Here is a 12,284-nt window from a genome sequence, read left to right as displayed (position 1 = left end):
GAGAGAGGGAGAGAGATTCTTTCCCTTCCCCTTTGAAGAGGGTGGCTACATGCATCTCTTTCCCCCACCTTAGCCACGAACCTATACCCATCTCGCGGGATTTCCCCCCACTTGCAAACTGAACTCTCTCCCCAATTGACCCCACTAATCAAGCACAAGGTGCGGGAGTCTTATGCGACTCGCAAAGTTCAAGGAGGGCCCCAAGTGGAAAATGACGTGCATGGATGGAAACCCCACAATGAGCAACAAAGCTCCGAGAAAGGACACCACTTCCCATCCAGCCACAGTACCATCCGTAAGTAATGTATTTTCTAGATTGATAAATGTTTACTTTGATTCCCGCATGAGATGCATTAGGCCCCCATGTTATGCCATACGTGAATAGGACATTAAAAATGATAAATTGCGTCGCAAGTGTTCAAAAGATTGAATTTTCCAAATGCACGTGTCAAAAGAAGTCAATCGTATTTAGTTACCGTGCGATGAATTCATAAACAACATTTAAGGCCTCAAGCATGTCCTTGCAATGGTTGATGTGTTTTCCTCACTTTGAAGGTATATGTTGCAACTTGCATGCCTGAAGGATTGCATGGCAAACAACTTTGTCTGGAAAAAAATTGTATCGCAACTCTAGACCTGTTGTCAAAGCTCTCGTTAACAGTTTATATTTGATAGATTGGGAGTCTTGATGTTGTGTGTAGTTAACACAAACGACAATCATAAGGGCTAAAACTGAGATACCTTGAGATCCGTCTGATAGCTACACTGTTATCAATCCTATTGAGCAACCCGACTGGAATAGATACAAACAACTCTAGGCCTTAAAGGAAAATGAGGAGCTCAAGAGCTAGGAAACCCTAAGTCAAAGGAAAGGCCGATGCTTTTGTACTCGTTAGGAAGAAGTTTCAGTTATCAATCAAAGTAAGGGATTATTAGAACTCATGACTTGAGCAATGTTGAAACTTTGACATATGTCCTAGCCAAACAGAGAAGGTGTCAAGTAAATTTTGCATGGAATCGCTTAGATCCCAAGAGGGAGAGCAAACATGCAATGGAAGGTTATCGAGACTATTCCTGCAATGTTTGGAGGACACCATTGTTTTATTTTTTTGATCGATTGAATAATGTCCCAAAATGCTTTTGCATTAAACTGATTGTGGGATGTGATTTGGATGATTAATTCAAGTTCTTGTGATTGTTGGAAAATTCATGGGGTAGGGGTTTGTAAAGACAAGTTGCCATGGAGAAATAAAGGAATGTTTTTCTTGGAAGATGAAATTAGGCCAATTGCCTTGATTGTTCTTGACTCTTAATTGGATTAATTAAGGAAGGATATTTTTCACGGGTGGATCATCTCCGAGGTCATGCCGCATTTCAATCCAAGAGGGCACTACTCGATTCACGGACCGAAGGTGGAGTGGTGAAAAGGCCAACCACGCAAAGTGTGTCTCACTCCTAGGTCACTTGGGGTCAGTGAAGCTCTAGACACCCCTTGCGGTATCTGGAAAGGAGTTGTAGAGACTACCGTGAGCCCAACGTCTGGAGGTGTTGGAAAATCCTATTCTAGATATTGGATGGAAATTATGGTGCCATGTGATTTGGACTGTATACTTTTGTTGGACAGAAGGGATACATAATTTCTCATGTATGGGCAAGAGACAAAGATTGACTTGAAGATAAGTTAAGAAGATAAGTTAAGGAACTTGTTTGTCAAAGGACTGTTTGCTCTGTTTTTGTGTCTATATTGTAAATTCATGTCTATTCCCTAAAAGGCCTAATTAAGGAAGTTGGTTTTGAATGTCACACATAAATGTGATAATACCTAATTAGAAAACTAAAGCTGTCAAGGGAAGCGGGTAGGCGGTGAAAGGTGAGAAGGGAAGGATCGAAGCTTGCTTGGAAGTGAGTTATGGCGGAGAGCAAGTGCAAGAAGAGAGAGAGACAAAAAGGAGAGCTCCAACAATCACAATGTGTGACCGAGCCTTCCTTGATTCAACTGTCACTAGAAGAATAAAGAATAAAGTGACGGTGATGGGCGCTCGCTATGTGCAGTGTGCAGTGGCGGGTATTGTCACTGTAGTAATACACGGGCGGCTAGGCAGAGGTGCCTTTACCCCCAACAACCTCCCACTTAAAGGTGAATCTACCCAAATGAGGAGTAAAAAGAAAAAGAAAAGACAATACAATGTACACATTACAACAGGATGAGGAAAAACGTCATCTCATCCAACGCCCATCAATCTCTTGAGGAAGGCAAAGCGCTCAATAGTGAGACTTTTCGTGACTAGATCTGCAAGATTTTCAGCAGCGGAGATCTTGACAAGGTCAATAGACTTGTCCTCCATGACCCCACGTATGAAGTGATACCTCACCTCAATGTGTTTCATCTTCGCATGGAAGACCAAATTCTTGGCTAGCTAAATAGCACTTATAGAATGCGAATACGATATAGTATCAATCCCAAGGTCATGAACCAAATGACCCAACCATATGCCCTCCTTGCAAGCCTCAGTGGCCGCAACATACTCGGCCTTAGTGATAGAGAGAGCCGTACACTTGTGAACCCTGGACATCCAAGAAATATCACCTCGAGCATAGGTAAGACTTAGCCGGAAGTGGACTTCCTACTATATGCATGTCCTGCATAATCGGAGTCTGTGTAGCCCACAACTCCTATATTCTGGCTGCCATAGAAAATACACATATTTTCTATGCCCTTCAGGTATCTCATGATGCCCTTTACGGCATCCCAATGCTTTTTTCTAGGTGTAGCCATATAGCATGCCACAACACCAACTGCAAAGGTAATATCTGGATGAGTGGCTATTATGGGATATATCAAACTGCCCACGACTGACGCATAAGGTATTTTGACCCTCTCGGCCCTCTGCTCATCCGTCTATGGACAATCAGCTTGTGAAACCTTCACATAAGAAGGTAATGGACAACCAATAGGCTTTACGTCCTGCATGCAGAAATGCTCAAGGACTTTATGAATGTACTCCCTCTGTGAGAGGTAGAGTAGTCCCTGATGCATATCACGCTTACATAACCTATGGAAGAGTCCCCTTGTCGTATTGAAACCGAACGATAAAGTTTATGTCTTTATTTGTGATTGTGACACACTTTGTATGAATGGTCGTTAGCTGTGTATCATCGAACAAGTTGATGAGAAACCCCTCTGCAGTTGTTTGTAGGGTCTCCATAGCTGCAACAGTCCACCTTCTTACTGGTGGGCCATCCCACACTCACGCCTAAAATATTTCCATCCCTTTCAGCTCCAAGTCTTGCATGGCTTCCCGAACACCCTATGAAAAGATCTTTTCCAAATGAGAACCTTGTATCCACGTTGGATTCTCCTTATCTCCCGAAGGGCGGGTTTCTCATAGCCTCTAATAATGTAAACTAACATATTTTATTTACAGGGTTTGGAGAAATACTTGATGATGTTTACAGGCATGGAATGCATGATATCTATTGGTGTTATGAATTTGAACGTAAGGTACTAACATATGTTGGTATCAAGACCAATAAAAAAGACATGGAGATGTCGTACATTCATTATTATAGAAGAATACTATTTACAAAGGTTTTTTCAATATTACAGCAAGACAAGGATAGCCTTTTGCCACATGAGAGGACATTAAAAAGTGTTCATATGTGTTTATCAGTTCCTTCTTTTTTTGAGATAAGAAGTCATGATAGCACATCAAGCCGATGCTGCCTCCTACTTGATGTCGATGATGCTATCGACGTTGTTCGATGTTGCCTGCTGTCGATGTTGTCCATCGATGTTGTCTTCCTACCTAATGTTGATGTTGTTCGATGTTGCCTGCTGTCGATGATGTCCATCGATGCTGTCTTCCTACCTAATGTCGATGATGTCGTCAACGTTGTTTGATGTTGCCTGCTGTTGATGCTGTCCAACGTAGCCACATTGTCACCCACAACTGCTGTCTCTCCATGTAGCAAAAATCGACATAATCCACAGCCCGTAGTACACCATGATCAACTTGTAAGATAAATATTTATTTAGTTGAAAAATGCATTTTTGAGCAACTTAAATCACAAAAAATGCATTTCCTTCAGGAGAGTAGGCTGGTGCTTCAGGCCTACTAGCCTTGCTGGTGGGCAACCGATTACAGTAGTCCTTGGTCGCACTTCCATGAGTACCATTGCACCAGCTCCAATTTTGGTCCCATCCCCCATCTTGACATCACCCTCACATTGCCTAGAATGGTTGTAGTGGCACCTATCAAAACCCCATTTCCTATCTTAGGATGCTTGTCCCCACCAATTTTACCTGTCCCACCTAAGGTTACATGATGCAGAATAGCCACTTTGTCACCCACAATTGCTGTCTCTCCAATAACAACCCCTATGGCATGATCTAACAAAATACATTTTCCTATGCGAGCAGCTGGATGTATGTCGGTAGCAAAAACGTCTGCAACCCTGCTTTGTAATGTCAATGCTAGTAGAACACACCCTTCTATCCACAACCTGTGGGCAATTCTGTGTGCTTGGCATGCTTGAAACCCTTTAAAATTCAACAAACAATGCAAATATGAGACACATGCTGGATCCCTCTCCTTGATGGCCTTCATGTCTACCCTCAAGCATTCCTATGCAATGTCATGCTTCAGCGTCTCATAAAATAAATTGCAAACCATCAAAGAGTCCAAGGTAGCACGATGTCCTCACGTAGCCTTGTGCCATAGCCATCATCTTTATCTTACTTTGTATAATTTGTAGGTACACCTTGGTGACGTGGAACAAGGAGAAGGCTCTCAAGCCTACACAAGGGTGAGTAGTTCTAGTTGATCAAGTGTGCACACTCTCTTTCTTTCTCTCATGAGGGTGTGCTCAAAGCCAACAATTTATATTCCTCGTCCTCATCTTCTTTGAGGTATACACAGTTTCAACAATCCAACTTTGTGTTGTTATTTTAAGAATAATTAGGACATCTACTTTGAGATGCTTGGTCCATTATATGTCACAGAGAAATGCTTTCCAACATAGATGGTTTTCTCGTACTGATGTTTTGATCTTTCTATTCAGCATGCATCTCTCCTATTTTGGTTGAATTAGCATGAATGGAGATTTACTTCTGCAATATTGAAAATAGGATAAGATATTATTGCTTAGACCCTCCCTAGGACTACAAATTGATTTAAAAGCTTCAAAATTGTAATGAGAATCCCTTTGATTAAGAGAAAGGGGGGGATAAGAAGAGCATTGTGAAAAAGAATTTTATGACAAATGTACAGAGTAACGTGTATAATTTAAAAGATTGCTTATGTAATAATATCTTAATAGATATATGTATGTATTTATGTATACGTACTTCTATCTTAATAGATTTATGTATTTATGTATATGTACTTCTATGATTAACACTTAATGCTCCCTTGCCTCCTTGAATGCATAACATAGATACACACACATGATTATAATCATCACTATGTACAAGGGTCTCAGGGGATGAGTGCATCTTGGGGGATGAGTGCATCATGATACGTTTGTCTTGTGATGAGTTCATAGGGCCAAAAGGTGCTTGTAAAATAGGCACTTAGTCATGAACTCGGCAAGTGAGTGTCTTTTGATAAGTATGTCACAATTGACTTGGCTTTGTGTCGTGAACTCGGCATAGAGGTGTCACTTTGGTTGTGATACCCTCCCTTCCCCCCCTGGGTGTAGATGGGGACTTGGTCGTGAATTCGGCTAAATAGTTTCTTGACAAGCTACACATAAAATAAGTGATGGGCATTTGATTGTGTATTCAGTTTCTTAATGTCCTGATACACTAATTTTTTGCTATTGTTCAATGGGATGGGCATATAGGTCGTCTATTCGGCCAAAAATTTTCCTGATCTATGTGTAGTTTTTTAAAAATCTATCATGTTCTTGCATTTGTATGTTTTTTATAAGTTATGACTTGATGTAATTTGTGTTACCTTTTCAATGTTTAGATGGTATCATGCATTTGAAGTTCATATGCAACACCAATATAAATTAAGATTGATATCATACAATTGTATTCTTAATCAAATATTATATGTCATACATTTATATTAAAGTTATGTAGCTTAACTTACAATTGGTAGCTTAAGCCTTGGCCATTATGCTTATACACTTCTTTTCTTTATTGTAGAGAGTTTACAATTTGTGAAGATGACCTTGAACATTGCCAAAGCACTATGCATTTGCTTGATAGAGGCTATATCATCCAGCACAGAACAACAACTATCACTCGTCAATAGTAATGAAATTGTCTTTCTCACTTTTTGCAATTCAGCATGTACATCCATGCAGACCATGTTGCAGCAGCAAGGGCTTTCACACCTAGTCACTGATGCACTTTAGGATCCCGAGAAGAACTTGCATCTTTGTCATACACTGCTTGGGAGTGCACCCAAGATGGTTGAAGATCTTAAGGAGTTAGCACCAGTGTCTGCATCAAAGGAGAGGTTAGTCTTTTGGAACATGAAGTGGAGAGAAGAGGTGGCACTCTTAAAGCGAGCAAAGGACTTGTCCGGGACAACCTCTCTACCAAAGCATCTAAAGACCACTATAAATGCAAGTCCTAGTTTTAGTCCCGCAAGGCAGAGAGAGAATCCATTAGCGGTAGGAACTATGTTGCGCACATTGAGGAATCACCAATGCGCACCAACGATTGGCATTCCCTTTGATGCCATCAAGCTAGGTAGAGTCATTGGTGAAGGTTCCTTTGGACAGTGTGTCCAAGTTACTATAGATAATATTACTTATTTTCCTTTAGATTTAACATATTGTGCCAAAATGTACAAGGGCTTCAATAATGTTAAGCTGCAACAATTCCAAGTGGAGTGTGGGATTGAAAAGGTCAATGCATCCATTGTACGATGCATTGCCTTTACTTATGAGCCCCTTTGGGTTATGGTTTTTCCCTTTTTCAATGGTGGTACAATAGATGATATATTGATGTGGGACCCTTTTCAAAAATGTAAATATAGGAGAACCATCGAGCACCTCCACAAGCCATCAATGGGGTTCAGACCTTATCCTGACAAGGTGCCTACTACAGAGGAGAGGGCTAGGATCGTGGGCATCATCAATAATATGCCAAACATTATTCATGCATTAGTGGATGGGATGAAGGCCGTGCATAGTGCTAGTATCATCCATTCAGACTTACATGCCAAGAACATGGTGTTGGATTTCACCAGAGATAACACCCCCAAGGTGGGCATCATAGATTAGGGTCTCATGCTTATTTCTGGTATGAAAAGATGAGCTCTCAACTACCCATCTAGGGGACCAAATGAGCCCATGGACATCGTAGATGAGTGCCGACGGAAAGGAGTGTTGGAAAGGAAACGAAGGGCATGGATTGCTCTTGAGATCTATGATCCATTGTGCGAGTTTTCTTACAGAAAGGAGTCAGATATATACGCAATTGGTTGGCTCATCGTCTATCTTGTTGAGTTTTGGTGCTTAGGCCAATGTCTGTGGTTGCATAGGGAGCCAAGAGATACCCCAGATGAATTCATCATGCACTTAATAGAGTTCAAGGCAAGGGATCACATGTTGTTAGATGATAAGGCCATGCGAATGTCCTTTGCATATCTCGATGACTTTTTGAGAGCACAGTGCAGCATTGATCCTACAAAGGCACAAAGATCGCTTGTGAAGCTTGGCCCTATTCTAGCTCACACTTTTTGAACAACCCACCTCTTGTAATCTCTCCTTGTGTTTTGTAAAACAACCTATCAATTTTTGGAGTCTCTATGACTCATGAAACCAAGGATAGTTGTATATTTTTTGTAAAGCTCTATGCTCTATAGAATACAGCTTGTATATTGTGCTTTAAGATTAAGTTAGTTATGTGGATGTATGTCTTCAAGAGCAATTATTTCAAGATTCTATGTCTTTATGTGTCTTGTTAGCAATTTGCACGGTTGACTTTCTCAAGTTTTGAAATTTAATAACCACATTGTTTCATATTTAGTATCATGGTGTGGATTTTATATCTATAAATAGTCTTTAGCTAGCATATGTGAAACATTAACGAACCATTTAATGTATATACAAAGTTTCAATCTCTCTTATTTTCTTTGCTAAATATGATTGTGCAAGTGGAGTGCTATATACATGAGATTTTTTAAAGTTCCTAAAGAGATATATTGTTGTTGTAAACACACAAGCGTGCAAGAAAGAGAACTACTTCAATGGTTTAAAAAGCTATGATTTTCACATCGTATTCATATTGCATTTTAAATTATTAATGATTAGAAAACAATAATACATTATAAATGAATGATTAAAAAACTAATGACCAAGTGTACCTAGCAATTATAGATGATACCAAACCTCTTAAACTTTCCTCGACAAACTATTGCTTTTGAAGTAATGCAATAACTTGTCACCTCCACTAGTGCAAGTAAACATTCTCCTGTGAGAAATACCCCAGTTTTGTAAGCTTAGTCATCAACGTGATCAAGTGTGCAGAATGTATTGGTGAATTTTATATCTTGTTATCATTTCTAATGCTATGTACTTTCTTTTCTATGGATAGGCTTTATTAGATAAATATTTAAGTCTTTACTAGATGCATTGCTTTAATAGTTGCAAGCTAAAAACGTGGGGTGTATTTTCCACTGAGTAGAAATTGATGCTTGTATTATGTGATGGAAACACTTCTAATTTATTTTTTAAATATTAGTGTACTTTTATATATGAGAAGTTACTAAATTATTTTTTGTTTTGTATTTGGTTATAAGGTTGATCATTCATGGCTTCAACAACTCGCATGAAGGTCTTTGATTATGGGTCTAGCGAGAAGAAACTTTTGGGTTATGTCCAAGTTATGGTTGATTCCACGTATAGTGCAATACGACAAGAGATTACACAAGCTGAGCTTATATTTGGTCCCTTTAAATTCATAATTGAAGATGAAGATGATGACAATGGTTGCACCCTAAACCTAGTACAAGAAGAACGTTGGCATGTAGAGAATGTAAAGTTTATTGGTATAAAGAGAGATTCAAGCAGGGTAGATAAGGTCGGGGATGAGGGCAGGCCTAGAAAACACATATGTGAAGGCTTGAAGGATACTCTCGAGGACACCAACTTCAATGCAAGCGATGAAGGTGATCATAGTTTGCACAAGTCAGGTGACACTTAAAGCATGTTAAAATCATGCTCAAGAGCACATTGATTTCAAAGTCTACTCTTGAAAGTTGGCTAAACCAATGTGAGAAGACTCACAAGAAGTTGAGGGAGCAAAACCCACCAAGAGATGATAGGTTTTAGCTTGTTGCAGAATATCTTAATGGTGCACCCTTGACTCGAGTATGGTGCCATGAATGTGAAGCTCCTTATGGATCAGGAGTCATTGGCAAGCAATCTGCTTACTCATGTCCTTCTAATTTCATGAGAACCCATATATTAGAAGGTCAAGCACATCGAATAAGATATTTGACAAATCAAGGGTTGAATGTGGGAGCAACATCTAGCTCAAAAGACGTAGAAGAAAGCAATGAAGATAATATGGTTGCAGTTTTAGCTACAGTAGAGGAGATGGATATTTTTAGTAGCACTCATGAAGGCAAGTGACATCTTTTTAACCATTGAAACCTCCAATAAAATGTTATTTTCATATAGGACAATTACTGGTTTATGAAAGAGTTGAGCTTTAGTACGGTTTGGGTTTGTTTTAAAATCACTTTTGTATATGTATCTTAGGGATAATTTCTAATCATTTTGGAGATTAATTTGTGAGTCTTGACTTGAAATCACACAGGATCTGATTTTGAGCTTATTGAGGCAACATTGAATGACTACAAAGATAAAGGGAGAGTAAGAGTAGTATTGCAAGTATGATAAGAAATGGTTGCATTTGTGCCCTTCAAGATGAGACTTGCATACGATTCTCACAGAGCATATCAAGTCAAAGTCTCACATCATGGCTATATCCAAAAAAAAATCTACCAACCATCTAGTTTTGAAAAATGCTAGAGGGCGACCAAAGAAGCTCTTTCATGCAGATCCACAAAAAAAGTCACTGAGCTCTTTTCTTTACCCAACCAAAGAAAGTACCATACTAACAAATTTAGAAGGACCTTCTACTTATATGGGTGACCCATATATGCCTTCTTCTTGTGATTTAATTTGCTTTGGGGATTATGGCAAAGGACCGTACCTTACAAAGCATGTGACGTCAACATAAAATCTATTCTACATGACCTTAAAATAGGAAAGAAATGGTATCCAGAGCCATATACAAAAGCTATCTTATATGATGGGCCTCTTAAAATTAAGGTAGATGGATGCTACAGGCACATAAATTGCCTTCGTATTTCATGTGGTGGAAATCCCTTTGAAAGTTTTACTTGTGAGTACTATAAAAAAATTCCCACTTATGATGATTTTCGTATGAGAGTATACAGAGAGAGTACTACTATTGAGAAGAGAGGGGTTAGGAATAGAGGAGGAGGAAGGCGATTAGATTATCTTAGCAGTGAAGAGTTGAAAAATGTGACAGTTAAGTCCAAGAAAGACTTAAAAGAATCCAAGAGAAAGTTATGGTGGTTAGAAGCAAGAATTGTCATGCTTTTTGTGAGGATTAGGTCCTTGAAAGAAGCAAACTTTGAATGCTTTAACAGGAAGGATGTGCGGCGTTTTTGTAATAATATAGTTGAGGCCCATCGACAAGGTAAATTTGGAGGTAAACAAGCTTTGTGTGACTTTTTTCAAGATGTAGCAAAGAATATAGTACGAACAAAACAAGCACAATGATTCAATGAGTCCACAAAGGCCATGTTTGAGCTCGTTAAGCTTTGGGGTGGGCCACACTTGCATGAATTTATGAGTACTAACCTTGGAGGACCATCCATGTGCACTACAAGAAGGCAAGGGAAGAAAGCAATTCACTTAATGCCTAGAGAGCACGAGTATATATTTGAGGCAACGGGTAAGATATACATGGATGCAAAAAGTAAAAATGAAATAATGTCAATGGTGCCGATGATCATTGTTGAAGATGAGACAGCCATCAAACGTCGTATAAGGTGAGATTAATAGATCTAATGTCTTGTAGTTTGCAATGGTTTTTTACTTTCAATCATGTAAAGGAAGTTTGTAAGATATTGAAAGTTAAAGCAAACTTTTTTTAATGCACGTGGAATGCAAAGGATGACACTCTTATTGAATTCTCTGGAAGTAAAGGAGAACGTCACCAATGCCTTACAAACGACACAATTATTGTGGGAGAGGGGTCACAATGTTATAATACGATAGTGGATGCCTTTCAAAATCATGTGGTGGGAAATTATGCAAGACTTTTGATAGTAAACCCTCTTCATGAGAGTCTTCCACGACTAGCTTTGGTAGTGCAAGTCACACATAATTGCTTTTCATAGTGTTTTTATTAGAAATCAATGGAATCATTTGGAGCATTTATGGAGTGCAAAGCTAAATGATACAATAGGTCCAATAATTGGGCATGCTTCAGGTGGAGATAGTAGACGGCACAAGCTCATGCTTGAAGATTACCTTGGAGAGCATAGCGACCAACTCTTTATTAATTGGTGTGGATGGAAATTAAGAGGGAGAACAATGGAAGGGCATGCGTATGGTTTACATGATCAAGACTTTGTACATTGTGGAAAAAAGCTTGTTAGTCCACTTGATAGCCCTACTCGACAACTTGCGATTGGTAAAGTTTGGATTACACTCAATCATGTTGCAATGGTCTATAACTCATTTTCCATTGATAAACACAAGATACAGGATAGAGATATACAAAGAAATGATTGTCAAAATTGGGCAGTTGCCCAAAGGATTGCAAGCAGACAAGTGCAATGTTGTATGAGACAATTATAGAAGAAAGAGAGAAGTATGCAAGGAACTATGGCATATTTGCATATTGTGGCTTATTACATTGATGTTTTCCTATCACTGTATCTAAACTTGAAGGATCGTGTGGTGATGGTAGCTAAGGTTAGTTTCTTCTTCAAGGTTTGGAGGTTGTGGATACATCAACATGCAACGAACAACTTGAAGATAAATTTCATAAGTAGAGAGGCCTACACAGATATTCAACTCAAGGGCTCATAAAAAACAAGAGCATATATGGAAGTGCCTAAATAAAAAAGATGGAATTGTAGAAGTAGATTTAGAAAACTACGAATGTGTGTCTTCAGATGATGTAATAGTGGATGCCTTGAAAGGGGGCTTGCATCAAGCACAAATGTTGTGTCAGTCATTGGGATTGAAACTTGGCAAATCAAATAACTTGAATT

General features: G+C 39.1%; 1 pseudogene; it reads right to left on the bottom strand.

Moving 5' to 3' along the window:
- Window positions 1–4,065: 4,065 nt before the first annotated feature.
- Window positions 4,066–6,488, bottom strand: LOC148035162 (serine acetyltransferase 5-like; annotated as a pseudogene).
- Window positions 6,489–12,284: the final 5,796 nt, after the last annotated feature.

This window comes from Lygodium microphyllum, chromosome 6 (genome assembly GCF_053477565.2).
Source record: "Lygodium microphyllum isolate KBCC chromosome 6, Lygodium_microphyllum_v1.1.10, whole genome shotgun sequence".
Taxonomy (NCBI): Eukaryota; Viridiplantae; Streptophyta; class Polypodiopsida; order Schizaeales; family Lygodiaceae; genus Lygodium; species Lygodium microphyllum.
This window is presented reverse-complemented; position numbering and strand designations above follow the sequence as displayed.